We start from the raw sequence: 25897 nt of genomic DNA, 5'->3' as shown, positions 1-25897 counted from the left end.
TAATAATCAGAAATGAAAGAAAGAGTGCAGAACACAAAAGGGTGACCTTATCGAGAAACTGCAATATTATTTGCATCTCATTTCGTATCGTTATCCTGTAATCGTTGTTGTTGTTGCTGTTGTTGTTGTCTTTCATTTTGTTTGCCGTATTTTCGGCAGTTTGTCGTGCAGGTGGCAATGGAAATTTGTCGAAAATATAAATTGCAATTTCACTTTTAATTTGGGGTCTTTTTTTTTGTTTTTTGTTTTTTCGAATTGTCCTGCGTTCCATCATTATCTCGTTGCTGTTGTTGTTTTTTGTCTGACTACGCTTTACGCTCTAAATACGCCAAAGATAATCAAGGAAAACAAACAGCGGCAGCGATGGCGACATCAACAGCAACAGCGACAGGGTCAGGTGTATAAAATGGAATTTTTAGCCTCAACACAAAAGGAAGACAAATGCGAAAAAAAAAGGGGGAACACAAGCCATGGCTCGTTGCCTTTTGCGCTGGGGTTGCTGCTTAGGGTTTTTTTCGTTGTTGTTTTTGTTTAATAGTAGTATTGTGTGTTATATAGGGGGTCTTATAGGCTTCTGCTTCTTCTTCATCGTCGTCGTCGTCGTCTTGCACTCGTTTGTTGCACTTATCGAGGGTTGCAGCACACGCGGCCGCCAGTTAAAAGCTGCCAAGCTGATCGTGTGTGTGTGTGTAGCTCGTAATTTGGCCAAAATATGAAATAATATCAGCGTACTATCTGACTGAGGCAGACAGCCAGACAAGACACGCCAGATAGACAGACAGACGGACAGACAGACAGACGGACAGACGGACGGACGGACGGACGGACAGACAGATAGACTTATAGATAGAGAGAGACCTAGACACGCACACAGGAGGCACACGACGACGACGACGACGACGCTGGGCGTTGCAAGCATAGTCTGGCCATCAGTCAGTCAGAGTGAGGGCAGCAGGCAAACATGTTGCAAGCGTGTAAGCGTGTGGCAACAATACACTAGTAGTTGCAACAATGGGCACACAGCAACAGGGCGAGAGAGAGACTCACTCGATGGAGGACGATGATGATGAGTAGAGGAGGTGGAGCAAACGAGATGTGCAGGGAGGGGCGAATGCCAAACAATAATACAAAATGACAATGCGACAACGACAACGAGTGACAAATATGTCAGCTACAACAATGAGCAACCAGCAACTAGCAACCAGCAACCAGCAACAGAGAGCAAACAGTAGCAACAGTTGGCCACAAGATCGTTCGTCAGGTGTTTGCAGCCATAAATTCAACGTTTTCATTGGGAAAACGTCGCTACTTTTTTTCCGTTGTCCCTTTTTGCATCGGTGCACAAAGTTATTCACTCAGTAACTGAAATGGGTTTGCAATAAAATTCAATAATTCATTGTTTAATTCGACATTTCCAAAATAAAGTAATTATCAAATGAGAGATTAATTACTAATTACAAAGTTAAGTTAATTATTGCATAAGACATTTTGTAAATTGATTTAATTTTAACTAAATTTTAACTAAATAAATATTACTAAACTACTAAATGACATATTAAATGAATTATTAAATTTAACATATTCAAAATGCATCAAATTAACTGAGTAAATTAAATTTCATAAATGCGATGTTTATAAAATTTATAAAATAAATTATTTTTATTTCGACATTTTCAAAATTTATTAAACTGAAAGCCAAATAGAAAACAAAATGATTATTAAATGAGAAAACAGATAATGAGGTATACATTATAATATTGGATTTCAGTATAAACCACAATTATAATAAATAAAAAAAAAGAAGAGAGAAATGCGACATTTTATTGTATTTCATTCAACACTTGATTGAATTTCTTATCATTAGCACATTTGTTATAATTATCGCATCAACTTGTATTCACTTCAGTTATTTTCCATTATTCAACTTAACAAAAAGTTTAATAAAAATACTATAAAAGTTTATGGCATAAATTAGAAAACAAGCTCAGCGATTTAAATATTTATTGAAACATTAATTGAAAGCGTTTTGTTATTTCCTAAACGTTTTATTATACACATAACTAACATTGGCGTATTAAATCTGAAAGTAATTAGACATTATTTAAAATTTATTAAAAAAAACATTAAATTCATTTTTATTACAGTTAAATCAGAAATTAATCACGCAATCACTTGAAATTTATATTCAAGAATATTAAATGAATTTAATATTTTAACATTTCTTATTACACTCGGATTTTTCTTGATCTCGCGTACGAAGCACTTAATTGTCATATTTTCATTAATATATAAAAAAACTTAATTAATTAAATTAAAAAAATTATTATCAATTAAATGAAAAATATACATTAACTAAAAGTTAGTTAAAAGTTAGTTAGTTAGTTAGTTAGTTAGCTAACAAAATATAGTACTTCAGTTAACAATGTGAAACAAGGGCTGTCGAAAAAATTATATCTCTATTTTATATAGTCTCTGAGTTCTATGTGCTCAAACGGACAGACGGACAGACAGACAGACGGGCATGGCTATATCGGGTCGGTTGTTCACGTTGATCAAGAATATATATATAAATGTACTTCATTGGGTAGGTTGTCGGTTGTCTCTTTCTGCCTTTCTTGCTCAAAATTGAACAACTCAATTGACATTCTCTCAGTTAATGAGATAGACAAACTCTGTCTTGAGATAAAAAATAAAACATATTTTTCTTCTATATTTTAATATTAATAACTTATCATTTATTATATTAAATGCATTCATTTAACATATTAATTTGTTTGCTATTTTCCCAATTGATTGCATATTTAAAAAGTTTTGTAAATTTCTCAATTTGCCAAGCTTAAAGCGAGCTTAAAGCTGTGCGAATTGACCATTGAATAACATTCGAAATTCGAATCATTGTCAAGCACTTGCCTGCTCCTCCTTCTTCTCCTTCTCCTCCTTCTCCTCCTTCTTCATCCTTCTCTTCTTTCTCCTCCTTCTCTTATTTGCTTGTGCTTGCTGTGTTTATTAAAGCTCAGTGCCTGGCATCTAAGTCTGCTGCGCACCCCACATACATGTCTGTGTTCCCCCCTTCCCACTCACTCTCCCCCTCTCACTCTCTAGCTGCACGCAACGTTTGTGTGTGTGTGTGTGTGTGTGTGTGTGTGTGTGCAATTCGTTGCAATGCTTCAAAAGCTTGCAGAATGTGAAACTTTGGCAAATGAGGGTAACAAAAAACCAACAAAAACCAAAAAAATTGCAAGAAAATAAAATATATAAAAATATACGAATATAAAGTACACACACTCCTCCCTCTCCCACTACCTATTCCCCTCTCTCTCCCTCTCCCACCCCCGCTGAGCTAATGCAAATACAACCCTGTGGCATTGGCAAAAGCTTATTGCCAAAAACAGTCGCAAAAGAAGCCAGGAAGAGCGAGAGAGAGAGTGAGAGCGGGAAGAGAGGAAAGAGCGGGAGCAAGGCGACGAATTATATTGCATAAAATAAAATAAAACGAAGATGCCGCCAGCACACACACACACAACAAAGTGAGAAGGAGAGTGGGGAGAGCGAGGGCAAAAATGAGAAACAAAAGAAAGCGGCAAATGCAACGCTGATGAGTGGCTTTAAAATTCCACGCGGGAAACGCCGGCGCGCAGCATATTTTAACCACCAGCAGCAGCAGCAGCAGCAGCAGGCGGTGCAGTGGCAGAGGAGAGAGGGAGGGGTGTGAGAGGGAGAGTGAGAGGGGGGAACTGGCGACGCCACCATGAGAATATCAACACCATTGCCGAGCCGTTGAAACTTTTGTTTTGTCCCAATTTTTTTGTGTGCAACTTCGTTTATTTTTCGCTTCCTTTTTTATCGTTCTCGCATTTTTTTTGTGTTTCGTGCTTTTTTTTTTGGCAATGCGTCGCTGCCACGGGACCCTCGTCGCAATTTTTGCGGTAACTTGGTTAAGCTGCCGTCCGTCTGTCCGTCCGTCCGTCTGTCCTTCAGTCTGCCCCGAAAATGCGCCGCATCGCATATGTAGAAAACTTTACACACACACACACACACACATTTACGTATTTTGTATACATGTGTATGCACATAAATTCGTGTACTCCATGCATTTTTATTAGGTTTCCCCCCCTAACCGAAAACCAAAAAACCAAACCGAACCGAACCGAACTGAAAACCCACTCAGCTGAAAGTTGTTTGTTGTTTTGGCAGAAGAAGGGGAATTATTTTCGGTGCCTATCGCAACTTTTTGGCATTCTTGAGCTTTGGTAGCCAAGTGGAACCAAAATTCTACAACTACATTCTGTTGCAGTTGTTCTTGTTGCTGTTGTGCACTGCCATTCGAAAACTGAAAAACTGACCGATTGTACTTTAATATACAATAGCATCATGAATTCCAAATGCTCTTACCTAAATTTCCTAAATGCGAAAAAGACAAATCTGTTCACTTAATTAGTTATGATCCATTTTAGAATAAGTATAATACAAATACAACATTTTATTAATTTGTAATTCAAATTAATTATTTGTTATATAAATTATATATAGAATTATTATATGATATAGGTTATTTAAGAAATACTTAGGTATGTCAAAAAAACGCTTATTACCATCGTGTCTTTGTTGCTTTGGCAACCAATATGGTATATTTTGAATGTAGTACAATACCGATATACCAAATAGAGACTTTGGTATATTTTAATATGTTTGTGGTATATTTTCGGTACATGTTCAATATGTTTTTTTTTATTGAAAATGGGTAACGGGTATCTCAAGTCGAGCAGTTTTCTCCCAACTCATTCTCTTTACTTTAGTTGTGAATCAATAAAAATTGTATTCCTTTAAAATGAAATTGATTATTATTTAAGTAATTAACACTTTACTTTTCACTCTTTACGCTACTTTAGTTGTGATCCAGTCAAGAATAATATATCTTTATTAAATTTATAATAATTCTTTCATTCAAATTTGTATTTGATGATTTTTTCCTTCCTTGTCATCCTTTTAAAAATAAATTTGTTTATACTATTTTGCTTACACATAATTTTATATATGATTGTTTCAGTCCTCCTTCTAACTTTTATTCAGTTGCAATACATTCAAAGATAAGTGAAATCTTCAGGTATATTCTTTGTATATGTTTCAATGCCTTGGTCATGGTTAATTACAACAACTTGAACTTTATTTAAAGTGCAGAATTCTTAACAAAATAGTTGGTGCATTTAATTAAAGCTTCAATGTTTTATCGAATCGAAGCAGTAAACTTTACAAAGTACATACAATTTCAGTTTGAATAATAATCATTATAGTAATTATGATTTTATGACCGGTTCGACTATTAGTTCAACATTGTGGCAAACAGTTTTCATAATATCTCATAACTGGCGATCCATCAAACCAAATTGCAGTTTCATGCAGCAAGCTCCCCAAAAATGAATGAAAAACAAAAACCAAAAAACAAAAAAAAACAAGAAAAACTCAAACTTTGGCCTAGCCTCAACTTCACATCGAAAGCCCCAACACAAACATTAAAAAATAAAAAAAAATAGAAAGAGAAAATGGAAAAAGGCGACGTAGCCTGCGATTAAGTCTGGGCAAATTGTTGTGTGCATTTGCTGAAGGATTTTTTGTTGGTGGGGCGATGGGAGATGGGGAGAAAGCAAAAGAAAAGAAAGCAAAGTTGCAGTCGTAAAGCAAAAACCCAATATAATATTGTATCATGCATACACACACATATACATATTGTATATTTCATATATGTATATATACATATATAGATTTATATATAAATATGTATTCTACATAAAAAGAACAACATCTGTCTGGCGCTTTTCGATACCCTCGCCGGCTGGGTCAACAAGCTTTTTCTATGTATCTAGTAAGGGAATATACTCGATATAGTATACTCTATATAGTATAAAATACTCGATATACTATATTAATGTTATCAGCCACAAAAAGTTTAGTTGTTTGTGGAAAGTTTAGTCGAAACTGTTGTATCAAATACACAACTTTATTATACACAACTATTTTAGATTTATTGTAATAAATTTAGTATAATTATTGGAGTAAAGTTCGTAAATTTATCAACAGATTTTAGAGTTAACATAATAAATTAAGCAGAACAGTTTGACTTTAGTACGGAAATATTTTTTTGTGTTCTTATGATGAAATGTTTGGAATTAGTATTATAGAGCAAGTTTTCTGGCTATATAAACTTTTAATCCTTAAGTTGAAATTGGTTCAAAAATGCCATATATTACTAGCTTATTTGTCACATTCATTTTTTGCTAATATATTTTATTCTAATAAGAGTAATTTACAATCTAAATGTTATAAAAATATATTAACTTAGTAAACTCGAAACACATAGCCCAATTTTTTTCTGAAGCCGTAAACTATATATGTTCATGATCAGCAAGATTTTCGAGGTGTTTGTATGAATACCTAAATTTCAGAGACTATAAGAGATAGTATTATTTTTCTTGAGAACAGTTGCTATTTACCAAATATACTTTCTGTGGTATATTATATATCAAATATACTTTTCGGTATATTTCAGTAATTGTTAGGTATATTTATTTGATATATTTAAGTGTATTGTCACAGTTTGTGTATACCGAATTTACTTTTGTTTGCAATATACTAAATATATATGCAAGTATTATTTTCGGTAAATTTTTAGTATTTTTTGAAATATTTATTTATGTGGTATTAGCGCAGTTTGTATACAATATGAAATTCACTTTGTTTGACATGTATCACATATTCTTTTTTTTTTTTTGGTATATACCAAATATGAGTTTCGGTATATTTTAGTATTTGTTTGGTATAATTATTTGATATATTTAAGTGATATTAGCGCAGTTGTTATATACCAAATATTCTTCTCGGTATATTTTAGTATTTAGTATTTTAAGTGCTATTAGCGTAGTTTTTATATACCAAATATACTTTGCTTGGTATATATCAAATATCGTTTGTTTGGTATATTTATTTGGTATATTTTTAATGATATTATCACACTCTTTTTGCTTTTATTCACTGTGGCTCTCTTCGTTAATTTATTAATTGAAAATTGATGAGAAAATTGTTTAGATACCAACTATACCTTTTGGTATATTGGTGTGGTACATTTTAATGTTTTGTTTTTTTTCTTCATTACTTAAATATAGCTTCTCTTATATATGATAGGGTATTTAGTTAGCTAGCAAACATTGCAAGGATATTTGAAGTTCGTGTTGTCGATGTCTAAAAAAGTGTTTGACTTTTTGTCTTTTTTTGGTGTAAAACACACACACACAAACACACACACCTTGAACGTCGCGGCGAGTTTTGTAGAGTTCAGTGCGGTTCACAACTGTAGCTGTGTGTGTGTGTGTGTGTGTGTGTTACGTGGCCGGTTTGTAACACATTCCGTGTACTGAAAAAAAAAAGAAACCGAAAAAATAAAGAAAAGCAAGAAAAAGGGTTAAACACGCGGCGACAGGATAACCGGGCAATGAGGCAGAGAGCGGGAGAGAGAGAGAGGAGAGACGACCTCCCCACCCTCCCTCCAACACACAACCGTCTCCCCTAACCCGTTGTACCCCTCTCTCTTGTCTTGTCTTCACCCCTTGTGAGCCAAGCGAGTGTCCCGCTTATATTGTATATTGCATGTATTTTTCGGTAATTTTTGGCAATTCTTCTTCCTTTTTTCATCGTCAGCGTCGTTGTTGTTGTTGTTGCTGTGTTTTGCATTTTGCATTTTGTACGATGTGTGTGTGAGTGTGTGTGTGTTCTTTATGTTTGGCATTCCTTGCTTTTTGTATTTCGGGCATTTTTCCGGGGGTTGCAGCAATTGCATCCCGTGTGGTTGCTGCGTTGTGAAGTGGAACGCGTGTTGACGACTCGAGCGACAAGCTGCGAGGACGACCCCAAATGCCACTTGTGTCCTCGTCCTCGTCCTCATCCTCATCCTCATCCTCGTCTTCGTCCTCTTCGTCATCGTTGTTGCCGCCGGCTTCAGCACTCAGCTAGTTTTGTTGAGTTGCTGCTTCGTTTTGCGTTTGCGTTTTGGGACATTTATTTGTGGCTGTGTGCCTCAACTGTGTTGCACGCACTTCCGGCCGCATTTTGAGCCGAGTTTATTAGCCCTGGCCAAAAAGGCACACAACACACAACACGGGGGTCAGCACATGTCCTTTTTGTTTCGTCCTTGTTGATGACTTGCCTCACTCACACTCACACTCTCATTCTCGTTTCTGTGTTTTTTTTTGGGGACTTGCACTTGTCGCGCTGTTGCATCTGCCCCTGGCGGGGGCAAAAGCAAGCGCGCAACGCTGTCACAATTAGAAATGAAAGCGAACTCAAAGGGTAACGCAGCTTATCAGGCCAGCGGCTGCTGCTGTTGCTGACAGTCAAGGCAAATCGACTTTGACAGCCGACTGTGCAACATCGTCATCATCGTAATCATCATCATCATTGCGTTGCAGTTAATGAGCAGCTGTATTCAGCGAGTGCGTGTGCCGCAGCTTTTCATCACAGCACAAAAAGCCACAAAAGGAATCAAAGTGCATGCATGACAGAGACAGCGACAGAGACAGAGACAGCAACAGAGTGTGGGAGGGAGACAGCGCACACACACAGCGCTGTTAACTTTGGGATCACAGTTGTAATCTTATAAAAGCTCACAAGTCTAAGTCCATGTAATTGGCGTCTTTTAATGCGCTTGCAGCTTTTAAAGCTCGCCGCATTCCACTTGTGACTTAAGCTCTTGCTAAAGCTGCGGCTATACGCCCAAAAGATGCTAAAGCACATGCAGCTTATAGCACAAAGTCAACAACTCACTAATCCATATCATTAGTTTAAAGAAAATGTTAATGTCAACTTTTCTTAAGTTCAAATACATATTAAAACAAAAAATAATATTTAACAAAGTGACAAATATAAATCTTATTTCAAATTTATAATATTATACATTCTTCTTCTTTCATAAATTTCTTCGTTTATAAATTGAAGAAAGTTCTATTTTGCTAAAACCAACTAGTTTTTTAGTAGAGGAGCTTTAAAGCTGATGATTTCTAATGTAATTCTTTAGTAAGCTATCAATTTCTTACTATATATTTTTCTTTATGGGCTGAAAAGCTTTAAAGCTCTTTATTTATGTGTTTCTATAAAACATATTAATAGTTTGCTAAGAGATTAATAATAAAAATGCTTTAATAAACTTCGAGCTTTAGCGAAGTTTTCTTTTTTTTGAACAAATACCAATGTTGTTCGGCTTAAATAGATAGAATGAAAAGAAAACCAATTAATAAATTTAGCAAAGTTTTTTTTGACAGCTTTAAAGCTGTTTAATTCTAATATGAATTTAAAAAAGAAATAAGTATAGTTTTTTTTACAGATGGAAAAAAGATTAAAGCTGATTAAATGAATAGTTTGTTAAGAGTTTCGCAAAGTTGTACTTGTTTTTTTTTTTTGTATGAAATACTTTTTCTGTTAAAAAGCTTTAAAGCTGATTAAATGATTGTTGTTAATAATAGATTAAACGTTTTAATTAACTTTGGCTCAGCTCATTAATTATTGAAAACTTTATAAATTTGAGCAAATTTGTTTTGCTACAAGTTTTTTATTTATAGGATTATCTTTTTTATGATTCTTGTTGAAGTAAAAATTAATTGATTCAAAGTTTTGAGTAGAAGGGAAATATGAACTTGCGCAAAGTTTCGATGAACTGCATTGCTGTGGTAATGTCTGTGGCACTAACACTCGATTAGTTGCAAGTGCAACGCGAGCATGCCACAAGCCACGATGAGACAAGATGCCACTGATGCTGCTGCTTCCGTTTTACAGGACGATGGCAATGCACGATTCATGGAATGCAACGCATTTCGACGACCTTTCATTATCTCGTCGCGTGGGAGTGAGAGAGGTGGAGAGAGGGAGAGAGAGAGAGAGAGGGGAGGAGAGCGTGTCCCCTTGGGTGCTTTTCTTCAAGTTTATTGTTGTTTGTTGCCTTTGTCAACAGGCATTGTTGCTGTGTGTCGTCAGTGCGAAACTCTTCTTTTTTTTTTATATTTTTTTTGTTGTTTTTTGTGTGTGTTTTTCTTTACATTTTCCTTTTGCATTTATCATCTCGCATTTTCTGTTTTTTTTTTTGTTGTATTTGTTGTTCCTGTTCTCTGTGTTTTTTTTTTTGCAAATTGCGTGAGCTAGTTGCGAGACTGCGACGTTGACGTCGACGTCGACGCCAGGATCAAAGGCGCTTTGCGTGGCATCTAAGTTTCGTTTCGGTTTTTCTTTTTTGTCGTTTGCTTCTTTCTCTTTTTTTCCTGCTGCGAGAAGTGCGTTTTTGAGTGCACTTCAACAAAAAGAAACGCAATGCAACAAAAGCCTTTGCTTACTCCCCCCCCTCACCAAAACCCAAACTCCAAGAGCAGCCTCTTCTCTTGCCTCTCTCGCTCTCTGCTTTGTAGTTTCGCCGACGCCAAGAGCATTGCCTACTTCTAGGCGCACTAAAATGCGTTTATGCATAATTTTGTAGGGTCTCTTTTTTTTCCTTTTCAGCTCTTGGCGTCGGCTTCTAATTGCAGTGCCTGCGACAAAGTTTGCGCCATAAATTATTATTAATTATTTGAGCCCACCCTCTGCAAGTATGTGTGTGTGTGTGTGGATGCGTGTGCTCCACATATCGATTGCATTTTGAAATAAAAAGAAAGCAAAAAAAAAAGAGAAAAAAAACGCCCAAGTGGCAGCTGACGATGCCGCCAAATGCGTGCTCAAGTGTTTGTGCGAAAGAAGGCGGCATCAAACGCACACACACACACATACACACTAATACACACACACACACACACACACACACACACACTTGGTGACATGCACTCAGAAGTGACAATGTCCCAAGTGGCGCCCTGTTAAGAGCCTACGCAATACGCCATCAAAAACGCTTCCTTCCCTTTGGCCTGGCTGCAGGGTTCAATGCAGGTCACCAACAAGTCCCACAAAACCCATGTACATATATAGTATAATATCTCTATCCATAGACTATACAATATATCGAAGAACATATCATTAAATAGTTGATTAGAAATGCAAGCAATCATGGGAATATTTTAGTCATTAAGTTGAAGATTAAAGTATTAAAAGTTGCCGAAATGAAGTAAATTTCTTTATTTGCTTTTTCAACACTAAGTGTTGTATAACAACGCACAGCAAATAACACTTAGTTTATATACAAAATATAATCATATAATGTAATCATATGAAAATTTTAATGTTGAAATTGTTTTAATGATGGTAAAATTCAACATCAAGGAACTTTAAAAAGTTCTTTACTTGCTTGAGCAACACTAAGTGTTGCCTAACAACACTGCTGTGTACTTTTGTAACAGTATAATAAATAGTTTAGTATATATTTTATTGCTGAAATTGTTCTTATTATGTTGCAAATGCTAAGCAAGTTGCTTTAAATATGCTAAAATTCATTATTTGCTAACAACACTATTTTTTAGCATAGACTATATATCACAGAATATACTCGTATTATTACATAGTTGTTGAGTATATAATTTAGCTCTGAAATTCTTGAAAGTAAGTTTAAGAATTAATGCATTGACTTTGCATTATTCGTAAGTCATGAAAATTGTCCAAAACATCAAGTTTTCTATTTGAGTGTTGCCTAACAACACTGTTTTGTTGTCAATGCAAAAACAGCACATAATATAAATTATTGCATATACGTTTTAGTGCTCAAATTCTTCAAGATTAAATGCGTCAACTTCGCTCATTTATCAGCAATGAAATTTATAATTAAAGTTCTGTTTTTTAACTTGTGGCCGACATTAGGTGTTGTCTAACAACACTGTTTTGTCTACAATAATAAGGCAGCACAAATCAGTGCTCAAATTGAGTTTATTATTTTGTAAATTAAGTGTTTCAATTTTGTAAATTTTCATAGCAATAAAAATGACAGTCAATGTTCTTTTTCTCGCCTAACAACACTGTTTCCTTGTCAATACTAAAGCAGCTCATAATTTTAAATAATTGAATATATATTTCTGCCCTCAAATTTGTCTTATTTTTTTGTAGATTAAATATTTAAATGTTGTACATATTCATAGCAATAAAAATGCAGTGTTGTATAACAACACTGTTTTGTCAACAATACTAAAGCAGTTCATTATAATAATTGAATATATATTTAATAATTGTATATATTTTTAAGTGCTCAAAGTTGTCTTATTATTTTATGAATTAAATGCTTTAATTTTGAACATTTTCATAGCCATGAAAATGAAGTGTTGTATAACAACACTGTTTTGTGTGGACAGTTGAGTTGACTAATCGAATTGTGCATAATTCAGTCAGAAATTGTGCAATCCAATTGGATTGGAACTCAACAGGACTTTGGTCAAACAAAACTGTGCTTTTCGCTCACTTGATTGACAGCTCGCTTCATGCCTCAATCCCTCAATCAATCGCGTGGACTGATTGACAACAGACTTGTCCACGGCATGACACAGACAATTTGCAGTGTGTTGATTTCACAGCAGCGCCCTCTATGTGTGTGAGTGTGTAACTTTGGCTTTGCCTCCCCTCCCTCCCTCCCACAACTGTCTCTCCATCTTCGCTCGCTTTCCAAGCAACAACAAGTTTTTAGCGCGTCTGCAATATTTGCATAAATTATTGTACAACAAACAATAAGTTGTTGTTGCCTTCCTTGCATTGCATTTATTTTCCAGAAAATGACGTTGTGAAAAAATGCAACAATAACTTTTAGTAGCCACTGCAGTTGTTGTTGTTGCTGGGCTTATGGCAGCGTATCAGTGACGGAATTCCTGGAAAAACACATAGGCAAAATGCAAGAAACAATCAACAACAAAACAAAAAAAAAAAACATAATAAAAGAAAAAAAATTCGAAATAAAGCAAAAACAATTGCAGCAAGAAGATCGACAACAACAACGACAACAACAAGAAGAATAAGAACGAAAAATTGTTGAGCCAAGAATATGAAACTGACAAAAAGCCAAATGGAGACCCGAGAGCCCAGACATTCTGAAGACTGACGACAGAAACCGAATCAAATTCAAAGAGTGCTCAGCTCAGCAATTCGTGGCGGGCGGTCTGCAAGTTCACTGGCGATAATAAGTCCCAATAAACAAATTATTCATCATAATTGTACAACAAAGTACAACTAAGCACATCGCAATATTAACAAATCAAAAAAACGAAAAAATAATGGTATTGTGTATATTAAGTTGCTTTAAGCGGAATAACACAAACACAATCGCAATCGGTTACTTGGAGTTACATTTTCCAATTATTTTTTTGGGCGTTATGCAACACTTAAAGTCCGAGAAAGAAGCAAAGCGAAGAGAAAGATAAGCACATCTTAAAAAAATATACTTTTAAATTCGATCTTGCAAAGAAATTTGAAGAAAATTTGACAACAATCAAATGTGAATCAACTATTTTTAGTTTTAGTGAAAAGTTCTTGACCAGAATTTGATATTCTATTTCTATTTCGTTGCCTTTTTCTATTAGTTTTTCTTTCATTATTATTTTTTTTAAGTACATAAGGAACTCTCTCTTATATTATAAACTCCAGCCTTTTGTGAAATCTAAATACTTTTCAATTAAAAAATACTGCTTTCAGTATTTTACCGATTAAATAGAAAAATTATTTGGTATACAGAACAACAATAAAAAGTAAAGCATATATAAAAAGTTGTAGTTCAAAGTTTTCAATTCGAATTTAATATTTTTTTTATATTTTGCCAAAAAATACTACAATACTTTATTTTTCTTATTCTTTGTAAATACTTTTTCTTTGCTTTAATCTATTATATTCTTTATTTAATAGTACTTTTTCTCTGCCTTAATCCTTTATTTATTATTTTTTTTTTATCAATTTGTACTCTCTGAACTCATTATCATATATTATAAATCTTCAGCCACAAAGGAAATATAAATATTTTTCAACTAAAAAATACTACTTTCAGTATATTACTGTTTAAATACAGAAGTTATTCGGTATGCATAATCAGTTGTAGTCTACTTTATGGAAAGCGTGTGATTCAATTGAATTTCTTGTCGCCGTCTTATGTCATCCAATAAACTGCCTCAAGATGATATTGTTCTTGTCGTGGTTATTGCTTTTGTTTTGTTTTTTGTTTTTTTGTTTAATGCTATCTCATGTGCAAACTGCAATTCCGTGACATGTGCCCTGTTACTCGAGCTCCATAAAATGCTCAGTATTTGTTTTTTGTTTCGATATGTTTTATTTTTATTTTTTTTTTTTTTTTTTCGCTTGCTTCATTTTTTGTGTGGCAAAGTTCTAAAATTTCATAAATTCAACGAATTTGTCGCGCAGCCGTCAACGCTTGACTGGGAAATTCCGCAGTTTCTAATAAATGGCAAGACAGGCAGTTTCCTATGGTTGTTGCTTCTGCAGAAGCAGCCCAAAAGTTGCATGTGGCAAGACTGCCAAATACCCTATCGACTTAGAAGTCCGTAACTTTTTAACGCGCTGATGAATTGTTCTGAAATTTTCAGAATATGAAGTCTAAGGAATTAGTTGGAAGTGTGAGGAAAAGAAAACTTATAAGTCGAGTAATAAGAAAATTATGAGGAATATTAGAAAATCAAAAATACATAAAAAACAAAACATTGAAAGTTCTTTCAGTAAGAGCCGCTTGTTATTGAGTTTATTTACTACAAATGATATTTCAATTAATTAATCATTTTATTCAACATATTTCAACTAACTTAATAAAAAAGAAAAGCCTTAGATTAATAAGAAAATGATGAGGAATATTAGAAAATCAAAAATACATAAAAGAAAAAACAAATTAAAAGTTATTAAGACTTTGTTATTGTTCACTTTATTTAATACAAATGATATTTTATTTTATTAATAATTATATTATACATATAGTATTTCAATTAATTTAATATATGTTTTAAGAATCTAAAGATCTTTAATAGTAAATTCGTAAAGAGTTTGCCGCTCTTTGAGCATGTGTTGTGGATTGAGGATCGCAAATGATGATGATGATGATGTTTATTATAATTGCATAAATTTATTGTCAACAGCGACGGTCACGCATGGTAACAGGAACTGCGATGTCCTTGCCATCGTTGTTGATGTCCTGACAGCCTGTGAGCTTATCATAAATAGGCAATGCGATCGATAAGCGAGAGAGAGAGAGAGAGAGAAGGATATCGAAATGAGATGGGAAATATATGTGCAGAAAGGAAAACGAAATTAAAAGACGCAAGACGCACGTTGCAAGTCGCATTGTCAGGAATAAAACAAAATTTAATGTGCAAAAGAGAGAGAGAAAGGAAGAGAGAGAGGGGTAGCGTTGTGTCTGCCCCATTTCAAGTTGCATTCCTCCTCATTTGCCATTCCAGCGCTCTCTGTTGTTTCATTCAGCATTCAACATTCAACATTCACCTGCGACTTGCTTGCAACTTTGCAACTTGGTGACTTTGCGACTAACTGTCGAGAGGTTTTGTCGCTCATTCTCAACTTTTCGTCCCGCTCTGCGTACGTCTTTCTGTCCGACTGTCCGTCTGTCTGTCTGTCTGGCAACATTAAAAAATATGTCGATGGCATTGTGCATGCCCTGGCTGCAACTTCAACTGTTGATGCAACACACTCGCACACACTAAGACTTGCAACCATAACAGCCATATCAAACAGCTGTGCAGACATTTTAAGCAGCTAGTCATCAAGCTGTCGCTGTCGTCGTCAGCTTTTTGGTTTGGGCCGCGTTTGTCTGCGTCTCTTTCAGCGTCGCTCAGCGGGTGGAGCATTGTAAGGTGCATGCAACACACTCACACACACACACACGCACACACAGACAGCGACAGCGACAGTTAGACAGACAGTCTGAGTCTAGTCATAGACATATTCTTCGCCGTGTTTGGTATTTACCCAACAACCTTTGTCTGTCCAACGGTCCAACTCACTCTATCTATTCCCTCTCTCTCTCTCTCTCTCTCTCTCCCAGTCCACCACTCTCTGTCTCTGTGTCGCCGTCTGGCATTTGCTTTTAACTGTCTGGCTAACTGGCTCCTTCTGATTGCGTTGCGTTGACTTGCAGCTCCTTTTATTTCATTTGCGCCTTCATTTTTGTCAGCAATGTTGCCTTCGATTCCACAGCAATCAAAGTGTGTTGATCAAACAAAAGCTTGCAAAGCTGTTGAAGCTTTATTCTAGAGCAAAGATGCTTAAAGCTGCTTAGAAATAGTTGCCATTAAAAGCTCTATTTTACAAGTTCATTAATAAAAAGCGCAGTTTTTGATGTGAGAACTTTTAAAGCTTTATAAAAGGAGTTGAACCCCTAACTTATTTGTTGTTGTGAGTGTAACTCAATAATATTATCTGAGCTTTCACATTAATTGAAGTATTTAGATAGACTAAAAGCTTGGAAGTTGATCTTTCTTGCTAAGCAAAGTTGTTAAAATAAACAGAGATTAATTTCAAGCTCAATTCATTGAACATAAGAGGGATTTTGCTGTGTCATTAAAGCTGAAGTTTGTTTTTATTTGTAACTGTGGTTGAAAGTTCAACTCAGCAATATTGTCTGAACTTTTACATTAATCAAAAGATTTATAGCAACTAAAAGCTCTTTTCTCTAAAGCAAAGTAACCAGAAATTAATCTTAAGCTTAGTTCATTAAACACAAAAGAGATTTAACTTTGCTGTAAGCTGTAAGCTAAACAACTATGATTACTCGATGGTATTATTGAAAATTTCATAGCAATCAGATCACATAGAAACTTATAAGTTGCAAAGTTGATTAAATAAAAGTTGATTTATGTCAAAATTATTCTTTAGTGTATGTGAATATTTGTATTAATGTGATTTGCGCTGTGTTTGACACAAGCTTTAATCGTGTTTTAAGAAGTGACTGCTTTAAGTTAAGCAAAGTTTGAATATGTGAATGTGTGTGTGTATGCAAATGAATAGTATTCAAGCGATTCACTTGCTGTTGTTAACAAGTTTTTGCTAAAGCTTACAGGATATCGCTTGCCGTGAACTTGAACTTGTTGCCCAGACAAAGTCACAGACAGACAAAGCATAGAGAGAGAGAGAGAGAGAAGGAGCAAGAGAGAGAGAGGGAAGTGGAAGTGGGAAGGGGTTGAGGCACTGACATTGAGGCAACCTACTTATGAGGCAAAGTAAAAGTTTTTCAATGTCAGAGCGCAACTTTTAGATGCCGCACATGATGATGCTGTAGATATATAACATAGAGTTGATAGAGTGCAATGCTGATGCTGCTGCTGCGTGCCACATGCCACCGCGTTGCAAGTTGATTAAAATATGCTGCTTATATATGTATGTATGATGACGTCAGCTGCCGCTAAACTTGGCGAACAATTTGGTGAGTGAGTGTGTGAGAGCTTATAATTCAACTGTTGACATTGTCGCTGTGACTTTTCAACGTCATAATTAAGCGTGCCACATGTTGCAGCAGCCCCAACAGCAGCAACAACAATGCAACAAAACTTTCCATGCATGTGCTCTCCCTCTCTCCTCCATCTCGCTCGCTCTCTGTCTCGTCTCGCGTTGCACTTGTGTGTTGCAGGGCACTTGAAGGCAGCCGCAGACAGTTGCCAGACTTTTTGAGACAGACGACAACAACAGCAACAACCAGAAGAAGAAGAAGAAGAACAACGGTTAAAACATTCAGTGACTTTGGCATTGGCAAAAGCTCGCCTTGTTCTCATTCTCTTTCTCTTCCTCCTTCCTTCCTTGTGTTTGCTGTTGGTTCCTCTTCCTCTTCCTCTTCGTCGTCGTCGTCGTCTTCTTCTTCTTGTTCGGCAACTAAATTTGCGCTTGGTAATTAAAATAGTGAAAGTTTCACGTCAAATTGCTGTGCAATCGCTCTGTCTCGCTCGCTCTCTCTCTCTCTTTCTATGTTAGTTTGTCATAGCCTACATTTGAGCTTTTTGTTTTGCGCAAAAGTTTTGTTTACCGTTTTGTTGTTCACTGTGCAGTGTGACCATATGTTGCTGTTGAACAACAGCAGCCTCAAGGTTGCATTCTTTGCATTCGCATCGAAGGCAATAAAAATTCCAGTTGAAAGTAAAAGCAAACAAATTGCTAATGAATTAAGGAGATTGTTGCTCTCTGTGTTTTTTTTTTTTTTTTGTTATTCTCTGCACACAATTAGCACAATAATTAAGCTGACGAATGAGTCAAAGAACTGTTTGTTAGATCATGTTGGAATACTCTGGCACTTGAAAGTTATCTGCCAGTTAAAGGTTAGCATTATGTTAGAGTTTGTTCTCGTTAGTATAATAAATATGTAAATTGGAATAAAGCAGCACAAACAAATTAAAAAATTGTACACACAGAAAATGAGTGCATTGAGTGGAATATTTTAATACTAATTTGGTTTTTAGGTAAAAAGGATTTATATAATAAAAGTGTCATCTGAAAGTGCTTTCACATATATTTTTGGTAGTGTTGAGAAACAAATAAATTTATAGAAAAATACTTTTATTAGTTAATGCTACTATTATCAATAAATAAACACAAATAATAAACTTCTAGTTCTTGAAATCGATATTCAATGATAAAATATAATTAAACATTAAAACAAATTTAATAAATAAACCCTAAAAATATAAATAAAACATATGAAATAAGTAAGATGAATGAAATAAATAAAAAAAAAATTAATTATATAAATTTAAAAAAAATGTAAATAAAAAAAAATAAGTAAAGAAAAAAAAAACAAGGGAAATAAAATAATTAAAATTAAAATATAAAATAGAATAAATAAATGAAAATTAAAAATAAAGTAGAAAACAAAATAAAAATAATAAAGACGAAAAAAAAACAAAATAAATAAAAAAAAAATTGAATAAATAATTTGTATGTTAAATTTGATGGTTTCTTTATGTAAAAAATCGAAAATAGATTTTATATCTAGCGGTATTCTATTCTGTGTGTTTTTGTTGTTGTGAAATAATAATAAAATTAATGTTTCTATATAAGTCCAACTTTAATATGTAATTTAGAGTTGCTTTAAAACTCGATATAGAGAGAAGTGCTAGAAAAATGTTTTATAAAAATATAAATATATTTCATTATAATCAACTATGAAATCAGTTAACTAATTTAGTAATTCTTTTTTTTTTTTGGTTATTTGCAGCATATTCTTCAAAATTCTAAATTTCAACGAAGAAGAAAGCGTGTAAAACTTAAAGAAACCCATACTCGAAATCTCGGCGTATCGAAAAGCGAATCAGCGAAAAGCTTGACGACAACAACAACAACAACAACAACAACAAGAAGACGAAGACAACAGAAGAAGGAATCAAAAAACACGCTACAACTCTGGCAGCGCTCTCTGGCTATTGAAAAATTGCAACTCTCTCATTTACTTACACACACACACACACACACACACATGCACACACACACTCTCTCTCTCAGAAAGAAAACTTGTCGAAATATTTGCAACCAACTGGACCAATTCAATTTTTATCGATAACAACGTAAAAATCTAAAAGACGAAGAAAAAGCGGATACGGATACGGAAAGCAAAAAGAAGCTGAAAATGTTTACAAATTGAACAATTTCTTTCACAAAATAACAAAACAAAACAAAACAAAAAAGAAAATCTCTTGAGCTCGAAACGTGGCAAAAAAAAAACAAAACAAAAAAAAACTCAAAACTTTCAAACTCAAAAAGCCAACAAGAAAATTACGGTTATTTTTCGGACTTAACAGTGTTGTAAAACGCTCGCAGCAACAATTTTCGGTGTGCAAAATCAAAGTGTAAAAAAAAAACTAATTTTGAACATAAATTGCGAAATAAAGGACATTCAAAATTGAATAAATAAAAACTGCTGCTGCAAGAAACCACAAGCAACATCCAGAGCAACAACAACAAAAACAACAAGAACACCTACAATATTACTAATAATAACAACAACAATTACAACAATTATAACAACAACTATCAGACCCACGACGCAGAAGACGACCCCGAACAAGAATCACAAATCAATTGAAAATTGCAACTTATGGATTGCTGGACGGGTAACGCCCGACTGGCGAGTGTTTTAGTTTAAGGTAAGTTACTCAATTAATTTCACTTATAATTAATACACAATCTTAAACAAATATGATGAACTGAGTCGAAAGCAGAGTGAATATGTGAATAATCTCCGATTTTGTTAAACCAAGTATAAAAATGTTTCATAATCCTGAAATTCTTAAGTTACAGTTAACACATGGTATTTCTTTCTTAAATTATTCAGTATAAAATATACTAAATAGTATATACTACATAGTATATTTTAAGGTTTCACTCACTGGATTTACTGCATGCATTATTTTTCAAAAGCAGTGTCAGTATTTAAGTATTCAGTATAAAATATACTACATAGTATTCAGTATTAAATATACAGCATAGTATTCAGTATAAAATATACTACATAGTATTCAGTATAAAATATACTAAATAGTATATACTAAATAGTATATTTTAAGTTTTTACTCTGTGGGTTTACTGTCTGCATTATTTGACAAAAGCAGTGTCAATATTTGAGTATTCAGTATAAAATATACAGCACAGTATGAAATATACTAAATAGTACGTTTTAGGGACTTACTCTCTGAGTCAACTCTCTGCTTCATTTGCAGAGAGCAGAGCCAATATTTAAATAATCCTCAATTTTCTTAAACCAAGGAACAAAAGTTGAGTCAAAAGTATTTCTTTCTTAAAGTATTCAGTATAAAATATACTAAATAGTATATACTACATAGCATATTTTAAGGTTTTACTCTCTGGGCTTACTGTATGCATTATTTTTCAAATGCAGTGTCAATATTTGAGTGTTCAGTATAAAATATACTGCATAGTATTCAGTATAAAATATACTACATAGTAAGCTTTAGTGCTTTACTCTCTACTCTCTGCTTCATTTACCAAAAGCGGAGCCAATATTTCAATAATCCTCGATTTTCTTCAACTAAGGAACAAACTCGAGGCAAAAAGTATTAGACCACATGGTATTTCATTCTTTAAGTATTCAGTATAAAATATACTACATAGTATACTTTAGGGTCACTGAGTTTATTACCTGCTGCGAAAGCAGAGCCAATATCTGAATAATCCTCGACTTAAACCAAGTATAAAAATGCGAGTGTAAAATTTAATACCATATTGTATTTTTTCAGTATAAAATATACTACTTAGTATACATTGAGATTTTCCTCTCTGTTCCATTTGTGTGATTGTGATTTTCAATTTGAACTGAATTTCTTTTTAAGAAACTTTTCTGTTTCTTTAATGAAATTGTGTATTCAGTATTGAAAGTCCTTCAACTATACCATGATTCTTTTAGATCTCATTTATATATTTTCAAATATTTTTTAAACAAATTGAAAAAATATTTCTCTTTAATCCTAACAAACTGCTGAAAATATGTGTGTATTAGTAATAAATTCAAAAGTTTACAACCAAGACTTTAACTTTTAAATTGCATTTAAATACATTATAGATCTTAAAAAAATACTCATAATTATTTTTGAGTTACCTCATAAAGTTGCTTGCGAATAAATTGTAATATTGTTCTTCAATCAAAGTTAAAAGTCAATACATCGTAATATTATTCTTCAATCAAAGTTGTCAGAATAATTTTATTACAATTTTAATGAAATTTTCAGAATAAATACCAAATATTAAAAGACTGCAATTCGTTCAAAGATTTTGTAAGTCATAAACAATAAAGTATTTTATAGTTCCTATGAATACGCGTACTTAAGCCAAGGCAAAAAGTCAACGTTAGAGTGGCATTAAAAATAAAAATCGAATGGATTTCTGTTTGTTTTGTGGGCGTGTCAGCTGTCAATCACTGTCCATGTGTGTGTTGGTGTCTGTGTGTGTGTAAATGACAGTGTTGGCAAATTTTAGATAGTGCAATTAATGCAGAAATACAAACGAAACGTTTTTTTTTTTGGTTTTGGGGGGCTAATTAAGGCAATTTTTGCAATTGAAATGCGAAGAAGAAAAACACACACAAATTGTATTTTCAATTAAAATTGAAACCTTCGCCATGTTGTGTGTATGAGTGTGTGTGTGTGTGTTAGTGTGTGTGTGTTAGTGTGTGTTTTGCCTGCCTCTTTGTGTATTTTGCTATGATTTTTGCATTCACTTCCCATTGTCAAAAAAGCAAAAAAAAAGCAAAGCGCAGACGTCGCTCACTTCCGCTCGACGACAACAGCAATTAGTTGTTGTTGTTGTTGTTGTTGCTTGAGTTGTTGTTGTTGTTGTTGTTATGCATTTTGGGCTCGGTCTAAGCCAATCCGTTCCGATACGATCCGTTTCTGGCGCTGACCTTGGCCTTCAGATTCTTTTTTTTCGCTCGCTCTCTATTTTTATTTTTTTCTTCTTTTCGAATTTTTGTATTTGTTTGTTTGTTTTGTCTTGTTTTGTTTGTTTGTTTGCTGTTGTTGCTGCTGTGGTTTCTCTTTGGGCATTTTTCCCAGGCGCCAAATGCGTTGGCTCATTAATAAAACGTTAACACCGTTAAATTGCAGACGGCAAAAATTAACGCCTAATTGATGAAATGGCAAAAGACAAATAAAGAAAGCAAACACATAAACAGAGAGAGAGAGGAGGAGGAGAGGGGAACAAAAAGGGTTATTACTATTGATTGAAAAGCACGGAGAAGTAACTGCAATGACTGCAGCTTCCACCAGCAACAACAACAACAACTGCAACAACAACAACAACAACAAAACAGTTGCAATTTATGCGCAGCGTGACAAATCAATTTTACTTGAGTCATTTTTAGAGAGTTTTGCCATCGCTTTTCTACGTTGCTGTGTTGCTGTTGCTGTTGACAAGCAAAGTTGTTGCGTGATCAGCTCAGCTCAGGTTCAACTCAACTCAGCTCAGTTCAGTTGGGTTGTGGACAGAGTGAGAGGTGGTGGGGAAGTAGGTTGGAGATTTCGCACGCTCGCTTCGAAGCGATGCGAAGCGAAGAGCGCCGTTATCATCAGCATAAATATGTGACATTTACGAGTAATGGCAAATGACGTTGCCACAACAACAACAACAACAGCAGCAACAACAACAACAAAGTACAGACAACATTAGCAAATAGTTTTCATATTACAGTTGCAGTTGAAAGGTTGCAAGTTTCGCTGTCGCTGCTGCATCGATTGCCACGCTTGCTCTTTTTTTGTTTGTTGCCTCAAGATCGTGCCGCATTGAATTGAAAGCTGCTTTTTGAACTTACCACAAGTTGTCAGCCAGTTAACAGCTTTAAACATTGCTTGAAAAGCTCAAGAAAGTTTAAAGAATTGAAAACTAATATGAATTCGAATTCATATACTCGTATTTAACATTTACATCTTATTTTTAAATTTAACAACTTTAACTTTGCCTCAAAAGCTCAACTAAGATAAAGAAAAATAAAACATTATTAATTTTAATTCAAGTTATTTAAAACACAATTAGTATCTTATTTTAAAAGTAAACAGCTTTCAACTTTGCTTAAAAAGCTCAACAAAGTTTAAATAAAATTAAAACATTATTTATTTCAATTCATATATAAAAAAAATCACAAAATTCACATCTTATTTTCAAAGTTAACAACTTTAAATTGTGATTAAAAAACTCGACAAATTTTAATTCAAATATTTAAATTCGCATCTTATTTTCAAAGTTAACAACTTTACTTGAAAAACTGGACAATGTTTAAAAAGAAATGAAACTGATCTTAATTTTAATTCATATATTAAAAATTCTCCAAATTTTGCTGTTAAAATTAAATTTAAACGCTGTGCTATAATTACATCCTATTTTTAACAGTTTAAAACTTGGCTAAAAAAGCTCAACATATTTTAACAAAACATATGTAAATAAAACTAGATTTTCATTGATATAACTTAATTCAAATATTTTAAATTCTTATATTAAAAATCGTCAACAATATGAATTTGAATTTTATGCTTCATTTTACGTATTATTTTCAAAGTTCACAACTTTAAACTTTGATTGAAAAGCTCGACAAAGTTAAAAAAAAATTAAACTAGATTTTTATGAAAGTAACTTAATTAAAATATTTTAAATTTCAAAAAAATCGCATTTGCATTTAATGCTTTGTGTTTTATTTTATATTAAAAACTAAAACTTTTCTTTTTCGCTTTCAAAGCTGGTATTTAATGAAATTCTTAATGTTATTCAAAAACGTTTTCTATTTAAACCAAATTGTAAAATTTTTTATTTATGTTTTATTTAACATTACATTTTGACTATATATATATTTAATATTTACAATTTTCATAGGTTTTTTTAATTAATTTTATTTCTATACCATTTTTTTAATTCGAAATTTCATTTTCGTGAATTTATTCATTAATAGATAGCTTTATTTATATTGCGAGATGTATAAACATACAAAAAAAATATATATTCCTTGGCTTTGATCCAAATTCGTTGATTGATTGTAATCAGCTTTGAATGTTGAAAGCGCCTGAAATCGAGCTTTTGGCCCAAAAGACAAGGCTGCAATTAATTATGCCAAAAGTGAGCATTGATCTCAGATCTCTTGCGACAATCTTGGCGAAACTTTGCATAGCAAAACATAAATCACCAAAACTTGAGGTTAAATCAATGAACTCAAGACAGAGAGAGAGAGAAAGAAATTAAAATGCAATAAAGCAAGAAAATAATTGAACATAATACTAGACGCAATCTTTTCACTGCTGCTGCTGCTGCTGCGTGTGGGCGACGTCGTCAATCAATCGCTGCAACGCAGTCGGTGAAATGTGCCTTTTTGAGGCTTGACGCAATCTGAGGAGAGCTCAAAGCTCAGAGCTCTGAGCACGTTCGTTGAGCATTGCGAAAAGTGAATTGTTTTTGTGGCGCAAAATGTAATTGCCGTTAATCAAGTGACGTGTGAGCTGCGTGCCATTATGAAAGGTGGCGCCTCACGCGTACTTGCGCCCACTTAAAAGGGTGTGGCAACAACACAACACAACACAACAGAACAGAGCAAAAGAGTGAATTCCACTCGGTAGTCGACTGAGAGATACCTCGCATATCGATTGAGACTATGGCTATGTAAATATCATTAACGTTTATAATAGGTAAACAGCAGCGAGCAAATGCAAGTTGATTGGCAGCGCGTACGCGGCGTATGCGCAATATTTGCATTCAATGCGGAAGCAAAGCGTGCGAATGAATTAAAACAGGGGTAGGGTAGAGGAGAGAAGAGAAGAGAAAGAGTGCGAAAGTTCTTACAGCAGATGAATGAAAGCGAAACGCAGCTGATTAAATTCAATGAATGATTGGCGAATGATAAGCCAAGTGAAAGAAAGCGAAAGAAAGGGAGAAAAAACACTGATTTTTAGTATGTAGTACAGAAAATGAATAAGAAATATAAGTAAATAATAAAATGTATAAGAACTCTTTAAATAATATATATTATTATAATGAAGTACAAGTATAAATGCTAAGAAATATAAGTTTATAAAAAAATGCATAAGAATTCTTTAAATAATAGGAGAAGTATGTATATATGGGAACTAAGAAAAAAAAAAACAACAGAAAAGACAAGTTACAATTGAAATGAAAATATTACTTTCGTAAATTTTAAATTAAAGTAGTAAGAATAAAAATAAAAGAGTATTGGTAGAAAGAGGGAATAAGTAGAAAAATAAAAATATTATTACGTACAATACAATTTTAATGTATCATAAAGAAATTGAAAAATCAAAATCAAAATAAATGCGAAATAAAAGATGATAATATAAAATATGTGTGTACTATATAGGAAAGAAAACGTATTCAAGACAAAAAAAAAATAGTTGAATTATTATAGACAGAAAAAGTATTGAAACATTTCTAAATTAAAGACAGAATAAGTAGGAGGAAAACAATATTATTT

At 33.6% G+C, this 25897-nt stretch overlaps 1 protein-coding gene across 6 annotated transcripts in view; it reads left to right on the top strand.

Moving 5' to 3' along the window:
* The window catches only part of LOC133849225 (pneumococcal serine-rich repeat protein), a 198756-nt gene that overhangs the window by 15480 nt on the left and 157379 nt on the right, over positions 1-25897 (top strand). For all 6 annotated transcript variants that reach the window (XM_062285145.1, XM_062285146.1, XM_062285144.1 and 3 more), the window contains one exon: positions 19142-20066. The gene's annotated coding sequence lies outside the window, so the exon portion shown is untranslated. The remainder of the gene's footprint in view (positions 1-19141; positions 20067-25897) is intronic.

Source organism: Drosophila sulfurigaster, chromosome X (genome assembly GCF_023558435.1).
Source record: "Drosophila sulfurigaster albostrigata strain 15112-1811.04 chromosome X, ASM2355843v2, whole genome shotgun sequence".
NCBI classification, from domain to species: Eukaryota; Metazoa; Arthropoda; class Insecta; order Diptera; family Drosophilidae; genus Drosophila; species Drosophila sulfurigaster.
Note: the sequence above shows the minus strand (reverse complement) of the source record. Positions and strands in the feature narration are given on the sequence as shown.